Source organism: Prionailurus viverrinus, chromosome A3 (assembly GCF_022837055.1).
Source record: "Prionailurus viverrinus isolate Anna chromosome A3, UM_Priviv_1.0, whole genome shotgun sequence".
Taxonomy (NCBI): Eukaryota; Metazoa; Chordata; class Mammalia; order Carnivora; family Felidae; genus Prionailurus; species Prionailurus viverrinus.
The window spans coordinates 13830269-13846745 of NC_062563.1; the positions used below are offsets into that span (position 1 = coordinate 13830269).

General features: G+C 47.1%; 1 long non-coding RNA gene across 1 annotated transcript in view; it reads left to right on the plus strand.

Annotated features, from left to right (window-relative positions):
• The first annotated feature begins 1467 nt into the window (after positions 1-1467).
• Positions 1468-16477, plus strand: part of LOC125162499 (uncharacterized) — a 37582-nt gene continuing 22572 nt past the window's right edge. Inside the window, exon 1 of the long non-coding RNA XR_007151058.1 lies at positions 1468-1602. This is a non-coding gene — a long non-coding RNA (uncharacterized LOC125162499). The remainder of the gene's footprint in view (positions 1603-16477) is intronic.

Sequence of the window (16477 nt, forward strand, 5' to 3'; positions counted from 1 at the left end):
CCACCCAGGGGCTCCAACCAGGCCATGTCTGGAGACACTTTGGTTGTTGTTGCTGGAGGAGGGGTACTACTGGGCATCCAGCGGGAGAGACCAGAGTGTTGCTACACATCCCACAGTGCCCAGGACGGCTCCCACGACAAACAAGTACTGTCCCAAGGTGTCAAGAGTGCTGAGGCTTCTCAAGGATAAAGCCTGCTCTTGAAGTGGACTCATAATCTTAGAGCGGCTTTCTTTAGCTAAGGGCAATTTCTGGAGAATTCACGAGAAATGTGAGTCAGCAGCAGCCAAGGCTCCCGGCAGCTGGGAGAATAAGTGACTGGTCCCGAAGGGCTATGTGGACAGCACATCACAATATCCACTACATCCTTTAAAAAAAAATCAACTTTTGGCTCTGCAAGTAATACTTGAATCCCACCTCCTTATAAAAATTAAAATGTTCTAGGGGCACCTGGGTGGCTCAGTCGGATAAGCGTCTGACTTCGGCTCAGGTCATGATCTCACGGTTCGTGGGTCCGAGCCCCGCGTCGGGCTCTGGGCTGACAGCTCTGAGCCTGGAGCCTGCTTCGGATTCTGTGTCTCCCTCTCTCTCTGCCCCTTCCCCACTCATTCTCTCTCTCTCTGTCTCTCCAGAAGAAAATAAACATTTTAAAAAAAATAAAAATAATAATAATAATTAGAAAAAAATTAAAATGTTCTAGACCAGGGTTTCTCAACATCGGCACTGTTGGCATTTTCGGCTCGGTATCTCTTGGTTGTGAAGGCTGTTCTGGGCTCCGTCTGTCAAGCAGCATCCCTGGCCTCCACCCATTAGATGCTAGTAGCACTTTTCCCCTCCCCCAGCCTCCGCTGGACAACCAGAAATATCTGGAGACGTTGCCTCGTGTTCCCTGGAAGGCAGAATTGCCTCTGATTGAGGATCGTTTTTCCCGGGGAAACTTAAAACAGCCCTTGACCACACAATTCCCAGTCTTGGGAACCCTCCCCAGAAGTAACCACCACTGAAAGTTTGCACTGGATCCTTCCAGATTCTTAGTACGTATTTATGTGGACACGTATGTGAGCACAGAAAATAGTGTGGGCTCTTCTGTTTCTTGTTTTGTTTTGTTTTGTTTTGTTTTCCATAAATGTGATCACCTGACCACAGAAAACAGATCATATCTTTGTTCCGTTTCCTTTGGAAAAGGCCTGAATTTTCATTCTGGTCACCACATTCGCCCCACACAGCCCATGCTCTGGAAATGGGCATGTAGCACAGACCCAGATTAATCCATGTGAGCCAACCTCATAAACGGTGAGATCATGATCCGAGCCAAAGGCAGACACTTAACCGACTGAGCCCCCAGGGGCTCCTCTATCTTCCTCTTTGAACGCGACTAAAGAATCCTAACTGCGGACCCTTTGGCAGCCATCTTGTGATCGTGGAATTAGAAGCCACCTTTTGTTTCTAGCTGCTGCCACGGGAGACGCAGCAGACAAACTGGAAGGAAACCTTGCGCTTGATGAAATCACCCAGCCAGCCCCTAACCAAACACAACCGGAGGCCCATGTTACCATAGATCTTGCAAGATTATGAACAACTGCCTCCAGCGATCCCCTCAGCCGGTCAGTATTACACTTTCTGTTGCATTCAACCTAGCATATTCTCAATGATCCCGTAATCCGGAACATGGATCTACCATAATTTATGTACCTATTCCCCTACTAAAGCATACTTAACCAGTATAACTCCTATTTTCCACTTTAACAATCCAGACTTTCGTGAATTCAGACTTTTTTCTTTAAATGTCTTGATTTTGGATATTAAACAGATCACTCATACATTCATTCCAAAAACATATCATGAACACTTGCTGTCACACTCACGTAGATACTGAGGATACATAGGCAACAATACCAGACCCCTGCCCTCGGGGAGTTTTAATTCTTAGAAGGTAGATAACAAAATAAAACACAATATGAAACAGTACAGAACAGCATGAAAAAATACTATAATATAACATGACATAACAATACATAGGACATGACCGTGTGGCTATAGAGTCGATGGGCAACGTGGTTGGTTTTTACCAGTCACGGTTTTTTGGACCCAAGCTTCATGCAGCTTGAAAGCTCTATTTTCTAGAAGGAAGTCATTTGAGAGCTCTGAGTACATATGGCCCTCCTCACGGGAGGGAGATCAAACATACAATTTCTCAGAGCAGTGTCTGGGTGATGTTTCAGGGTGTGACTATAGGTTGAAAGCCCCAAGGAGGTAAGAGCCCTGTGTCACCATTAGTGTTTGTTAGAACTCTCGGCCTGTTTGAAAGCGGCCAGAGAATTGCTTGCTATTTCCTTCTTTCAGTATGTCTGATCACCATCACTGATTAACGGAGCTACAATGGAAACGTAATCGGAACATTTCTGAAGCAAAGTTAGATTGAAACAAGTTTAGGGCAAGGCTTTCAAATCAGAAGCCCTAGTGGCTAAGAATGTGAAACCATTGCTCTGTTAAGAAGGTTAGCCATTGAGGGGTGCCTGGGTGGCGCGGTCGGTTAAGCGTCCGACTTCAGCCAGGTCACGATCTCGCGGTCTGTGAGTTCGAGCCCCGCGTTAGGCTCTGGGCTGACAGCTCGGAGCCTGGGGCCTGCTTTGGATTCTGGGTCTCCCTCTCTCTGCCCCTCCCCACTCGTGCTCTGTCTCTCGCTCAAAAATAAAATGAAACAATTTTTTCTTTTTTTTAAAGGAAGTCTTACGTATACAATGCTCATAGGCTTGCATTTTACCCTATAATGGCTGGAGCCAGTGGGAAGTTTTGGTACTTAGAGTAAGCAGCTCCCTGCCATCCAGGCTCAGGTAGGAGGGCACTTCCTCTCCCCCTGCAGTTGGGTGGGGCCGCGTGAGTAATTCTGGCCAATGAGTGATGTGCAGGAGCCACGGCAAGAGCAAGAGCATTTAATTGTCGATTCGGGACTCTCCAGGCAGCTTTCTTTTTCTCTAGTTGGGTCATCAGCAGTGCTCAAGATGGTGGCTGCTTCATGACTTGGGGCCCATGAATCACTGCAGCTTCCTGAGCCCCCCCCCCCCCCAACCCCTGTAAAAACTGGAGACAGACCGGGATACATGAGCCACCAAGATTTGGAGGGTTCTACTACACATACCCGCGATTCCCCACCTGGGAACATTCTCTGGACCTCACCTAGGGCGGGCAGTAATGCTGGGGACTTGTCCCACCAGCAGCCCTCAGCAACATGGTGCTCAGCCCTCAGATGGGTAAGTCTGACATGTGCTCTAGCTGCCTTGGCCCTGAACGCTCTGGCCTACGGGAGGCGAGGTGAAAGTCTCAATGGCGGGCCTGGGCCCCCGGTCCGTGCTAAGCACAGAGAATTCATATCTCCAGTCTCTCTGCAGAGGATTTCATCCAAGTGGTGGGAGCTTCCAAAGTGGAGAGGGAGGAGGGAAAAGGAAACGAGGGGATGGGGCTGCCTGGAAATCACTTCACCCCTCGGCATCCAGGTCCCTCTAGTTAAGCACTTTAACCTGATTTCTGCAGGGTAATGTGTTAGGGCGTCCCTCCCTTCCTGCCTCTGGTCTCCCAGCCGCGTGTTCCCCTGTGGTTGGCATTAAGGAAGCAAGAGCTTGACTGTGACCCACAGCAGCCGCACACAGTGCTAGCCCCACCGACAGCAAAGCCGTCTGTCTTGAGTGGCCTCCTTGGTCAGGAACCACCCCCTGCCTACCTCTCATGATGAGAGGGGACATTTGAACCCACCTTGAACTCAGGTTTGGGAAGCCCTGCTTACCGCTGCCCGGGGGGGCAGCCCCTCTCGGAGCAGAAGTCTCATTTTATGGCTCTGATTTCAGAGCTGCCCAAATTGATGCCTGCTTTCTCCCCCAGGACTGACTTGCCTTTGAGTCCCTACTGCTCGGGGACAATCCACACACATCAAGAGAGAGCTGCTAGCATTTACCAGTGGAGGGGCTGGGGGGGGCCCTTGAGGAAGAATCTGGGAAGAAACGGGGGACGGATTCTTTGTCCTGTCTGGATGTCCTCAGGACAACGGAGGGAGGGTGCCAGGACCTGGATGGAAAGTCCCCGAGATCTTGTGAGAAAAGAGAATCATGAATCAGACACATTCTGCTTCCTAGATTTTCATATCAAGTGTGCTTATCCCCAAATGTGGATGATTATTCTTGAGATTTCTGCTATTAAAATAACCAAGTTCGCAATTATATGAGGACAAACCGCCTCTCTAACCTCCACAAGTACAGTCATCGATAATGGTGGGGACTTTTTGTTTTTCCTAATTCTGTATCTTTCCTTTCCTGGGGGCATAAAACGATGGCCGATAAGGCCACGCTGGGCTGAAATGCTGGATGTTGCCATGTTGCTGTGCCGGGACCAAGAAGGATTTGATTTTTGCCTCGCAAGGGTGGTGATTATCATAGCGGAAATCATCATGCGGGCATTTTCCAACATTCGCCTAATATCTGGAGAGGCTATTTTAGGCTTTGGCAAATATCTGCATTCATTTTCCTATTTGATCACTACTGCAAACAGGGGAGGAAACCTTGACCTTGTGTAATAATCTCTGACCTCAGCTCTAGGCAATAGCTCTATCCTAGTGACCAGCCCGTTTGGGTATTAAACCAAGAGTGACAAGAGCACCTTATATGGTTACGGATCCCCACCCCGAGAGTGCCCTGATTTTATTCAAAGGGTCCATCGTTTCGGGGGGGGGGGGGGGTAGCCAATCAGCTGTCCAGATCTCAATTCCTTCCCTGACCTACAAGTCCTGGCCAAAGCCTGTTCTGATTTCTTGGTGCTAATTGGCCGTTCTCTCCGACTCCTGACCCTTGGAACCCTTCATGCTATGCTGCTGGTAAAGGGCTTTCCAGGAGAGGAAAAACATCCTGGTTTGTAGTATTTGCCAGCTCCCATGGTGGAAATATTTCCACCATAACTGATTTCAAGCAACCTACGTTTTAACAACTGGCTCTTAAGATTCCTAAATTTGGGGGGCGCTCGGCTGCCTCAGTTGATAGAGCATGCAACTCGTGATCTCAGGGCTGAAACATTGAGCCTCACGTTGAGTATAGAGATTACTTAAACATAAAATCTTAAAAAAAAAAAAAAAAAAAAAAGATTCCTGAATTTTGAACAGTTGGCTCTCCGGAGCAGGGACAAGCCTGCTACGGTATGCTGTTGCCTATGGGTGAAGCACAAGCAAAAATATTCACTGACCTCACAGTTCGTGAGTTCAAGCCCCACGTGGGGCTCTGTGCTAACAGCTCAGAGCCTGGAGCCTGCTTCGGATTCTGTGTCTCCTTCTCTCTCTGCCCCACCCCCCACTCCGCCCTGTCTCTCTCTCTCCTCTCTCTCTCAAAAATAAATAAACAGTAAAAAAAATTTTTTTTTAATTTTTATAAAGAATGTCGAGTTTATACACGTTTTTGTAGGCCATCTGCCCCAGCCTATGGAGGGAGGTCTTCATGTAAGCTTTTAAAAGCTCTCCTCTAAAAGGCAATTAAAAAAAGAAAAGTTCCTTCTTGACCAGAGCAAAAGCTGAATTTTAGTCCCCTTCAGCCTGGTGCTTTTGTGCAGTGCACAATCTGCCTAACTGTGTCGACCCTGCATGTAAGCTGGTCTTTAACTTGGGACTGGTGGGTATCCTCCAAAGGGCATCTGGCTGGGTCCCATCCCAAGGCTTTCTCTTGGCATCTGCTGCCCAAATGTATGCTATGAGCTGGGCTCCACCTTGGCCCAGCGCTGCAGACGTCCCCAAGCTTCTGCTACGACCTCTAGCCAGGCCCGGCCAGGGCCTGCCACCAGTCTCGCTGCAGGGCCACCTTGAGCCCAGCCGTGGTCTACCCCGTGGCAGGTAGCGTGCAAGGATGCCTCGGGAGTGCTCCCTGGGCCTGCTCTCTGCCTGTCCACGCCTGTGTCCGGGGCGGCTCAGCACCCTCCCCGCGACTTAGTCAGAATCAGGTGTGGGCTCAGGCCCTCCTCCCATGCGTTCCCCTCCACTGCCCGCTCTTTCCCCTCCGGGCCCTCAGCTCTCGGATTTTCTCTTCTCCATCACACTCCACTGAGCCAGAAACCTGAGCCACGAGCCTCCCTCTTCCCTTCTTCGTTGTCCCCGAGACTTTTCGTCGCTCATTTTCTCCAGTCGTTTTCAAAACACTAGGTAGATACTCGTACATTTTTTCCTAAATCCCATTTTTTAAACAGCTGAAAAGGGTGTCACGTTTGCACCCCATAAATACTGACATCTTAAGACGGTTTCTTCACACTGAAATGATCCCCAAAGAACATCCATATCATGATAGTTTGTTTTCCACCATCATCTGTTCTTAAAAAGCCGTGAACAGGGGCGCCTGGGTGGCTCAGTCGGTTGGGCGGCCGACTTCGGCTCAGGTCACGATCTCGCGGTCCGTGAGTTCGAGCCCCGCGTCGGGCTCTGGGCTGACGGCTCAGAGCCTGGAGCCTGTTTCCGATTCTGTGTCTCCCTCTCTCTGCCCCTCCCCCGTTCATGCTCTGTCTCTCTCTGTCTCAAAAATAAATAAACGTTAAAAAAAAAATTAAAAAAAAAAAACAAACCGTGAACAATATGGGGCGCCTGGGTGGCTAGATCCGTTGGGCGGTCGACTCTTGGTTTTGCCTCAAGTCATGATCTCACGGTTTGTGAGTTCCAGCCCCGCGTCAGGCTCCGCGCTGACAGCATGAAGCCTGCTTTGGATGCTCTGTCTCCCCCTCTCTCTGCCCCTTCCCTGCTCTCTCTCTCTCTCTCTCTCTCTCTCCAAAATAAATAAATAAATAAATAAACATTTTAAAAATAAATAAATAAGCCATGAACAATAGAATGGAAATATTACTTGACCCTCTTTGCCAATAAAATCTTCAAATACATATATGTATTCTATAATGTATTTAAGTCATCTCTACGCCCAACACGGGGCTCGAACTCACCAGTCCAAGATCAAGAGTCACATGCTCCACCAACTGAGCCAACCAGGCATGCCTAAAAATAATAAGATTTTTTTAATTAAAATTAAGTAATGAAATAAGGTTTTATTTAATAGTAATCAAATAAAATTTTAATAAGATTTTATTCAAAAAGAAGATTGGGGAGAAGCCTGACTGTCCTTTGTAAAGGGACAGAGGGGACACTGGGCAGAGGGCAGTGAGAACGAAAGCTGGCAGAAAAGATATAAAAGGAAGGGGAGGAACTATAAACTGATTCCCTTAGGGGCGCCTGGGTGGCTCAGTCGGTTAAGTTCCAGCTTCAGCCTAGGTCATGATCTTGCTGTTCCCAAGTCCGAGCCCCGCATCAGGCTCTGTGCTGACAGCTTAGAGCCTGGAGCCTATTTCAGATTCTGTGTCTCCCTTTCTCTCTCTGCTCCTCCCCCACGCACACTCTCTCCCTCTCTCAAAAATAAACCTTGAAAAAAAATGTTTTTTTAATTATACTGATTCCCTTAAACTCTCCCTGGTTCAAAGCCTGATATTCTTGCTGTTCTAAACATGTCTCCCTTTCCAACAAGGACTCCGAACCTGATGCATGATCCTGTTATCAGAGAAGGAAGGGGAAGGCTTTCTATACTTTGCAAGGGACCCTTATTATCTACGCCCTCTAGGCCAGGCTCTGGATCTTGGGCTATGGGGTGTGATGCCCTAGGACCAATTATTTTTACACATTGGTTTAATGTCCTCCATGTACAAACACACACACACACACACACACACACACACACACACACACAGAGTTATAGTTATGCTTGTATAAGCATAACATATTTCAAAAGGACACACAAGAAATCAGGAAGAGTGAATGACTCCAGGCAGAGGGTCTAGAACTTTTTAATTATGCAACATTTTGTTACAGTTTGAATATTTTCCATATACACGGATAACTTTCTCAATGATAAAAGAAAAGTAAGCTTACAGGCATATCATGCAAAGAGCTTCCTTATTTGTTTCACTTTTGTGCTGATGTAATACATACATGGTAAAACAGTTACTTTTATGTGTCAACTTGATTTGGCCACAGGGTACCCAGATAACTGGCCAAGTATTTTTCTGGGTGTTTCTGTGAGTGTGTTTTAGATGCACTGAACATTTAAATCAGCAGACTGAGTAAAGCGGATTGCCCCCACAATGTGGTGGGCCTCATTCAATCAGTTGAAGGTCTGGATAAAGTAAAAGATGACCTTTGAGCTAGGACATTAGCTTCTCTTGGATCTACCACAGCCTGCTGGCCTTCAGAGTTGAACAAGGACATTGACTCTGCAGATTTTGGGTTTGCCAACCTCCGATATTTGTGTGAGCCAATTCCTTATATAAAGAGATTATATGCGTATATCTATATATATTGTAATATAGTAATATACACACATACCTCTCCTACTGATTCTGTTTCTTTGGAGAATCCTAATACACATAGACACTTTTTTCTTTACATTAAAAATTTTTTTAATGTTTATTTACTTATTTTGAGAGCCAGAGAGAGAGAGAATGTATGTGCATGAGCAGGGAGGAGCAGAGAGGGGGAGAGAGAGAATCCCAAGCAGGCTCCTTACTGTCAGTGCAGAGCCTGACACAGGGCTCAAACTCACAACCGTGAGATCATGACCTGAGCCAAAATCAAGAGTCCGACATTTAACTGACTGAGCCACCCAGGCAGCCCTTCTTGACATTTTAAAAATATTTTTTTTTCTTTTTCTCCCCAGCTTTACTTGAGATATACTTCACACACAGTATAATTCACCCATTTTAAGCTTACATTTCTGAGTTTGGGCCATTGCCTCCGCGTGTATAACTACCGCCACTATCAAAATAAATAAATAAAATATATTCTGTTCACACGCACATAATTTAAAAATCATACAGGGGCGCCTGGGTGGCGCAGTCGGTTAAGCGTCCGACTTCAGCCAGGTCACCATCTCGCGGTCCGTGAGTTCGAGCCCCACGTCAGGCTCTGGGCTGATGGCTCAGAGCCTGGAGCCTGTTTCCGATTCTGTGTCTCCCTCTCTCTCTGCCCCTCCCCCGTTCATGCTGTCTCTCTCTGTCTTAAAAAAATAAATAAACGTTGAAAAAAAATTTTTTTAAATAATAAATAAAAATCATACAAAGCTATCCATCAGACATGATTTAGTTTGGCTCTGAGTGGCGAGCAATGAAAAATAGCGGAGGATTACTAGCAGTGCATTGAGATGAGGGACAATTCACAGTATCTCCTCTAGGGGGTCAATGTTTCAAACGACAGAGGTGATAGCTCGATTTACCTGCTCCCAAATCTCATTTTGGCAGTGTTCTTTTATTTTTCTGTATTTGTTTTTTTAAGTTTATTTAAAGACAGACAGAGTGAGTGAGCAAGGGGAGGGCAGAGAGAAACCCCAAGCGGGGCTCGAACTCACAGACCATGAGATCACGACCTGAGCCGACACTAAGAGTTGGACGCTTAACCAACAGAGCCACCCAGGCGCCCCTCATTTTGGCAGTTTTCTTTCTTTTTTTTTTTTTTTTAATGTTTATTTGAGAGAGTGGGGGAGGGGCAGAGAGAGAGGGAGGCAGAGAATCCCAAGCAGGCCGTGCAGCTTAAAGTGCAGAGCCCAATGCAGGGCTCCGACTCATGAATCATGAGATCCTGACCTGAGCTGAAATCAAGAATCAGACGCTTAACCAACTGAGCCACCCAGGCGCCCCTGGAAGTTTTCTTCTCTTAGAAGCTTGGATAATTAATTGGCTTAAAGTATAATAAATGTTATCAGACTCTAGAGATGCCCTACCATGATCTTGAAAAGCACACTTAGCATATGACAAGAAAAAAGTTGTGTGTTACAAGAGATTTGCAAATATACCCATATCCTGCATCCACGTAAGTTTTTGTTAGAGAAAATTTTGACATTAGTTTTGTAATTTATTAGATTATTATTCATTGAATTTGCCATGGGCCACGGCTTGTAGGCAATTACCACACGGCACTTTGCATGTTTGCAAAGTGAGGTAATCGAACTGACAAATAGCTTTGCATGTATAGGGGCATTTTTATGAAGACTGAATTTCACAATTTATAATGCTACGATAATAGTATGTCTTATAGTCATTAATTTTTTATGGTTGTTTTTTTTTTTCTTTTTGTATGTTGGAGTCAATACATTTGCCCTTTTTATTCTTAAGGTCTCAAACAGGACCTGATAAGACCATCGGCCCCAAACCCTGTGTACGCGTGTTAGGAATGCATTTGCGGCAAATAACAGACAGCCCAACGTACAGGGGCCTGAACGAAGCAGGATTCTTTTTCTCCCAAGATGAGAAGCCAGGAGGTGGCAGTCCAGGGCTGGTGCCCAGCAATTTCTCTGTTTTCTTCTACTTTCCTGCTACAGCATCTTTAACATTTTTTTAAGTGTTATTTATTTCAAAAAAATTTTTTTTTAATGTTTATTCATTTTTTGAGAGAGAGAGAGAGAGAGACAGAGCATGAGTGGGGGAGGGGCAGAGAGAAAGGGAGACACAGAATCTGAAACAGGCTCCAGGCTCCGAGCTGTCAGCCCAGAGCCGGACGCGGGGCTCGAACCCACAAACCGCGAGATCCTGACCTGAGCCCAATTCAAGAGTCGGACACTTAACTGAGCCACCCAGGCGCCCCTAGCATGCTGGTTTTCATCTCCTGGTTACAAGGTCGCTATGCAGCTGCAGGCATCACATCCGTGTTCCAGACAAGAACGATGAGGGAGGGAAAAAGGCCTTGCTGGTTGTATTTATCCCTATTGATGCTGTGGGAGGGGAATGAAAGCTTCTCCAGTAACCCCTCAGCACGCTTCCTCTTACATAGCTTCAAAGGAGAAAGGGCTGGATAATCTCATTTTTAGCTCTGGCCTCCAGGCAAGAGAGAAGAGTTTTGAGTGGAGGTGAAGAGAGCCTCCCCGCTGTGCCACAGAAGCTACAGGAGCCGGGGCACAAAACAACCTGAATAATTAAGTTCAGCACCCAAAAAAATGCTGCTTTTGTAACTGACGAGCAACTTCTTCAAGTTCTAAGCCTCTAAGAAAATGGTTTCTGCAACAAAAGTATCCAATAGCTTTCCACTGTGGGTGTGAGCGTTAATATTCTAACCCAGTGGTTCTCAAACTTGCTGTTGAGCAACATCACCCGAGGCCTTGTTAAAACCCAGAGGCTGGGCCCACCCCATAGACCAAGGGTGGGGCCTGAGAATTTGCGTTTCTAACAAATTCCCAGGTGCCGCAGCTGATCCTAAAACCCCGGGTTGAAAATCACTGTTCCTGCCAGTCTATTATGGTAATAGACATTTGTGCCCTTTTCTTTTTCTTCTCGGTTTATTTATTTTTTGACAGAGAATGCGCACGCACCGAGCAAAGAGGGGCAGAGAGAGGGAGAGACAGAACCCCAAGCAGGCTCTGCACTCTCGGCATGGAGCCTGAGACAAGGCTTCAACCCACAAACTGAGAGATCACGACTTTCACTGTCAAAAGCTGGATGCTCAACCTGAGCCCCCCAGGCACCCCAGACATCTGTGCCATTTTCAGTCTTTTGTCTCCTCTACCCAAACTGTGAAGAACGACCTTGTCACAGTGAAAAGTGGGAGGAGGGCGTTGCGGCAGAGGGAACAACAGGTAGAAAGGGCCTGCCCTGGACAACGGCTGTTTTGCTCACCAGCAGCCATCTTGCTTCTCCGGGTAACAGCACCTTGGCTTGCATTTGGGGAGCTCCCTGACTGCAGGACTTGAGTTTCGCGTGGGGCGGATCGTGCCTCCTGTTCTGGTGGGGAAGATGGGAGGCACGAGACCCAGGATTGCCTAATCAGTGCATCGCGCACGACGGGTCCCAACGATTGGTCTGGGGATGGTCACCTGACCTCGGCTGATTCAAGGGCCTTTTCTAGAGCAGTTGGGAGGAAGTGAGAATCCTGTTTCCACTAGGGTAGCTAATCAGGACAAAAGATTAAAGAGGACTTCACGTCCCGTTGGGAGAGACCAGGAATGAAGATAAGACATCACAGGCTGGGGCAACCAATGGAGACCAGAGGCATCCACTCCTTACTCCGGCCTTCTCTGGAACTTCTCAGGTGCACGGGCCAATATCCTCCTTTACATATAGGCCAATGTGAATGGGACTTCTGTCCCCTGTGACTGAAAGAGTTCTGACTAACCCAGGATAAGACCTGAGAGGGCTTGGTGCAGCTTTGAGAGGAAGTGAAACAAGGCAGGGACCAGGGGGAGAATGGGCGTGAGAAGCCTGGCTGAGAGCCAAGGCACAGAGGGCCTTGCAGGCCACGGTAAGCATTTTGAATCTTTAACTCAGTGAACTGGGAAGCCACTGAATGGTCCGAAGCACAAGAGTCATATGAAAATGGCTCTTCGGGGACATAGGACATCAAAACACGTGGCTATTAGCTTCTCAGACAACACATATTCAAAGTTTCAATCTGTTGACTTTGAGGGTGTTCTCTGAAATTCTGCGAGGGCATTGGCCACTAGGACTTTTGTGTCCAAACACCGACAGTCACCTCTTTGGATAGGAGCCATCAGAAAGACGGCAGAATAATACGAAATTATTTGGGGGGGTCATAGTTATAGGAACGATCCGATCCCATTCATGTTTTCTTATCTTCTAAAATATTTTTAATGTTTATTAAAAACATTGGGGGGAAAGGGACAGAGAGAGAGAGGCTGAGGATCTGAGGTGGGATCCGTGCTGACAGCAGAAAACCGGATGTGGGGCTTGAACTCACAAACCACGAGATCGTGACCTGAGCCGAGCGAGGTCAAACGCTTAACTGACCAAGCCACCCAGGTTCTCCCCATTCTTGTCTTAAAAAGAGGAAAGAAGGGGGCACCTGGGAGGCTCAGTCAATTAAGCATCCAACTCTTGATTTCAGCTCAGGTGATGATCCCAGGGTCGTGGGATTGAGCCCCACATCAGCCTCCAAGCTGAGCATAGAGCCTGCTTAAGATTCTCTCTTTTCCTCTCTCTCTCTCTTTGCCCCTCCCCTGCTTGCACTCTCTCTCTCTCTCCCAAAAATAAATAAATAAACTTAAAAAAGAAAAAGGAAGGCAGGAACTGTGTGTCTGCTTCGTTGTACTGATTGGACCCACTATACCAAACTGCTAACTGAGTGCAGAAGAGGAATGTGCTTTCTTCTGTATACATGTCTGTATTTGATTTTATTTTTACAACAAGCATGTATAACTTTTAAAATTAATGAAGAGTGAATATCCTAACTACTGGAAAATAATTATGTCAGTATCTATTAAAATTTTAAAAACTCATACCCTTTTCTTGTGAACCAGCATTCCCACTGTGGGATTCTCTTATGAAACCAGGGTCAGAAAATTTCCTTTGTAAAGAGCCAGATAGTAAACATTTTAGGCTTTGTGGGCCGTCCAGCCTCTGTGTCAATGAGTCACCTCTGCCAGAGTAGTGGGAAAGCAGCTATGGCTGTTATGTAAATGAATGCATTTGGCTGTGTTCCAATAAAACTTTATTTGCAAAAATACATGCTGGGCTGGATTTGGTCCGTGGAATTTGGTTTGTCCACTTGTGCTATAGAAAAAAAAGCACATACACGAACATACATACTAGGATGTTTATTGCAGAATGTTTGAAGCAAAAAGAAAAAAAAAAAGGCAAAATACTTGAACAGCAAACATGGATCTTTAGTTCATCAGTACAGTGGCTGATAAATTGCGGCATGTTTAAACTATGCAATTTTGTACAAATACTAAAAAGAACCAGTTAGGGGCACCTGGGTGGCTCAGTCAATTAAGCGTCCGACTTCGGCTCAGGTCACGATCGCGAGGTTCGAAGAGTTCGAACTGTTCAAGCGTCAGGCTCTAGGCTGACAGCTTGGAGCCTGGAGCCTGCTTCAGATTCTATGTGTCCCTCTCTCTCTGCCCCTTCCCCACTCACACTCTGTCTGTCTCTCCCTCCCCCTGTCAGGAATAAATACATACTTTTATTTATTTTTTTTTTTAAATTTTTTTTAACGTTTATTTATTTTTGAGACAGAGAGAGACCGAGCATGAACGGGGGAGGGTCAGAGAGAGGGAGACACAGAATCTGAAACAGGCTCCAGGCTCTGAGCTGTCAGCACAGAGCCGATGCAGGGCTCGAACTCACGGACCGCGAGATCATGACCTGAGCCGAAGTCGGCCGCTTAACCGACTGAGCCACCCGGGCGCCCCTAAATACATATTTTTAAAAAGTAAAAAATAAATAAGTAAAAAGAACCAGTTAGACCCATCCCTACAGACCTGGATGAACGTCCATAAGGCCTTAACTGAACAGAGATTTGCAGAATAACGGAAATAATACCTAGAGCCGCTTTTCACAAACCCGTGAATGCCAAGTAACTTTGCAAGGCCTCCCACTGCGCTTGAAGCGCACTTCCTGGTCCCACAGCTGAGCTTGGCCACGTGGCTTGCTTTGGCCAATAGAACGTTGGCAAATGTCCTGCGCGCAGAGCAGAGCCCGTCGTGTCTTGCACCGTTTGACTTGGCCCGTGGAACTCCTGTGGGAGCCTTGAGAGGAACACGTCTCAAGTAGCCACTGGTCCAAGGAGGATGAGGACACGTGGGGCCGACCCGGTCCAGTGCCCCTGCAGCCTGGCACAGAATTGGCCAGCGGAGCCCAGCTGACACTCGTAGACCCATTAGCATGAGAATAAATGCCTTTTTTTGAGAGAGAGAGGGAGGGAGGGAGAGGGAGCGAGTAAGCAAGGGGGAGAGAGAGAGAGGTAGAGAGAGAATCAGGGCTCACCCAAAGCGGGGCATGTGACTCTTGATCTTGGGGTTGTGAGTTCGAGCCCTACATTGGGTGTGGAGATTACTTAAGAATAAACTCTTTTTAAAAATAAATAAATCTTTTAAAATATAGTTTATTTGAAAAGGAGAAGGGGAGAAGGAGCGGGCTCAGTAGGTTACGCGTCAACTCTTGGTTTCAGCTCAGGTCATGACCTCACAGCTCGTGGGTTCGAGCCCCACGCTGGGCTCTGCGCTGACAGAAGGGAGCCTGCTTGGGATTCTCTCTCTCCCTCTCTCCGTCTCTGCCCCTCTCCTGCTGCCTCTCACTCTTTCCCAAAGCAAATAAATAAACTGAAAAAAAAAAAAAAGAAGAAGAAGAAGAAAAAGCATTCTGTTCTACTGGGATTCCTGGACAGGTAGGATTATGCCTGGATGTGCCAGGAGCCACTGTGGTGAATAAAGCCAACATTGTGTGAAAAGAACTAAAAGCTGGTGAGAACCCAGGTCCTGTTGGCATGACTCAAGGTCCTTGACTCAGCACTGCCTGAAACCAGACTTTCCCCTGTATTCCCAGTTCTACCAGCCAATAGGTGTATTTTCTTTGTAGCGGATGCTCTTAGGACCCCATCCCAAATCCTCTTGGCCCACCTCTGAGGTCAGCTACCGCCGTGGCGGAATGTGCTGGTATGCTCCCGGCCTCCCCCCTCACACACCAGGCCTCTCCGCCTGTGGTCTGGCTCCAGTATAGGCTGCATGGCAGGCAGAAAAAGTGTCAGGGACTTCATGCCGCCAGGGGCCATCTTCAACCAATGTGATACAGGAATCAGTGGACAAATGCCCCAGCTTCTCAGTCCCCCGGGGGGACAGTTATGAGGAGGGTCTCGGTGCGGGGGAGGGAAGGTTTGTTGTGGTGGGGGTGGTGGTTGTTTTCCCTGTATGTCCATCGAGAAAAGAATGCAGGGGTGCCTGGGTGGCTCAGTCGGGTAGGCGTCCGACTCCTGGTTTCGGCTCAGGTCATGATCTCACGGCTTCGTGGGTTCAAGCCCCGCATCAGGCTCTGCGCTGGCGGTGTGGAGCCCGCTTGGGATTCCGTCTCCCTCCCCCACTTACGCTGTCTCTTTCTCTCTCAAAATAAATAAATAAACTTTAAAAGCAAATAATGCAAAAACAAAAAAATTTTTTTAATTAAAGAAATAAAATAAAAAGAATGCTGAAAAGAGCTTCATCACGCCCTACCTTCTGCAGTTTAGGGTTTTTTAGACCAGAGGAGGCACCTTAACCCAGATGCACACCGGGTTTCAAGGCTCAGATGTTAGTGAAACTAAGCTTTTAAGTCCTGCAAAACGCTAGTGCACCATGCGAGAAATGTCCAGCCCGAAGAGGCTCCTCTGTCCGTGGTTGATGTGTCCAGGAACAAATTGAGGCTGAAAATAGCAAACTAAAGTTAGCAGAGATGTTCTGCCTCGTGGCCTCCTTCAGGAACATCCTGTCCAGAGGAAAGGATATTTAAGGAGAAAGGAAGCAGCAATAGAGGAAGAACATCTCAAACACAGAGCGCGGTTCTGGTCTGTGTTCCAGAGAGAGGACAGGGGCGGGGGGACAGACAGCCACGACATGCCTACAATATGCTCGTAATTTTTTCGTCATTCTCCTCTTTAACCTTTTCCTTAGGTTTTTAGTTTCCCTGTTGCTTGTTTTTCTTCTTTTCACTTTGAAGTAGATCTTCTCACCCTTCTTG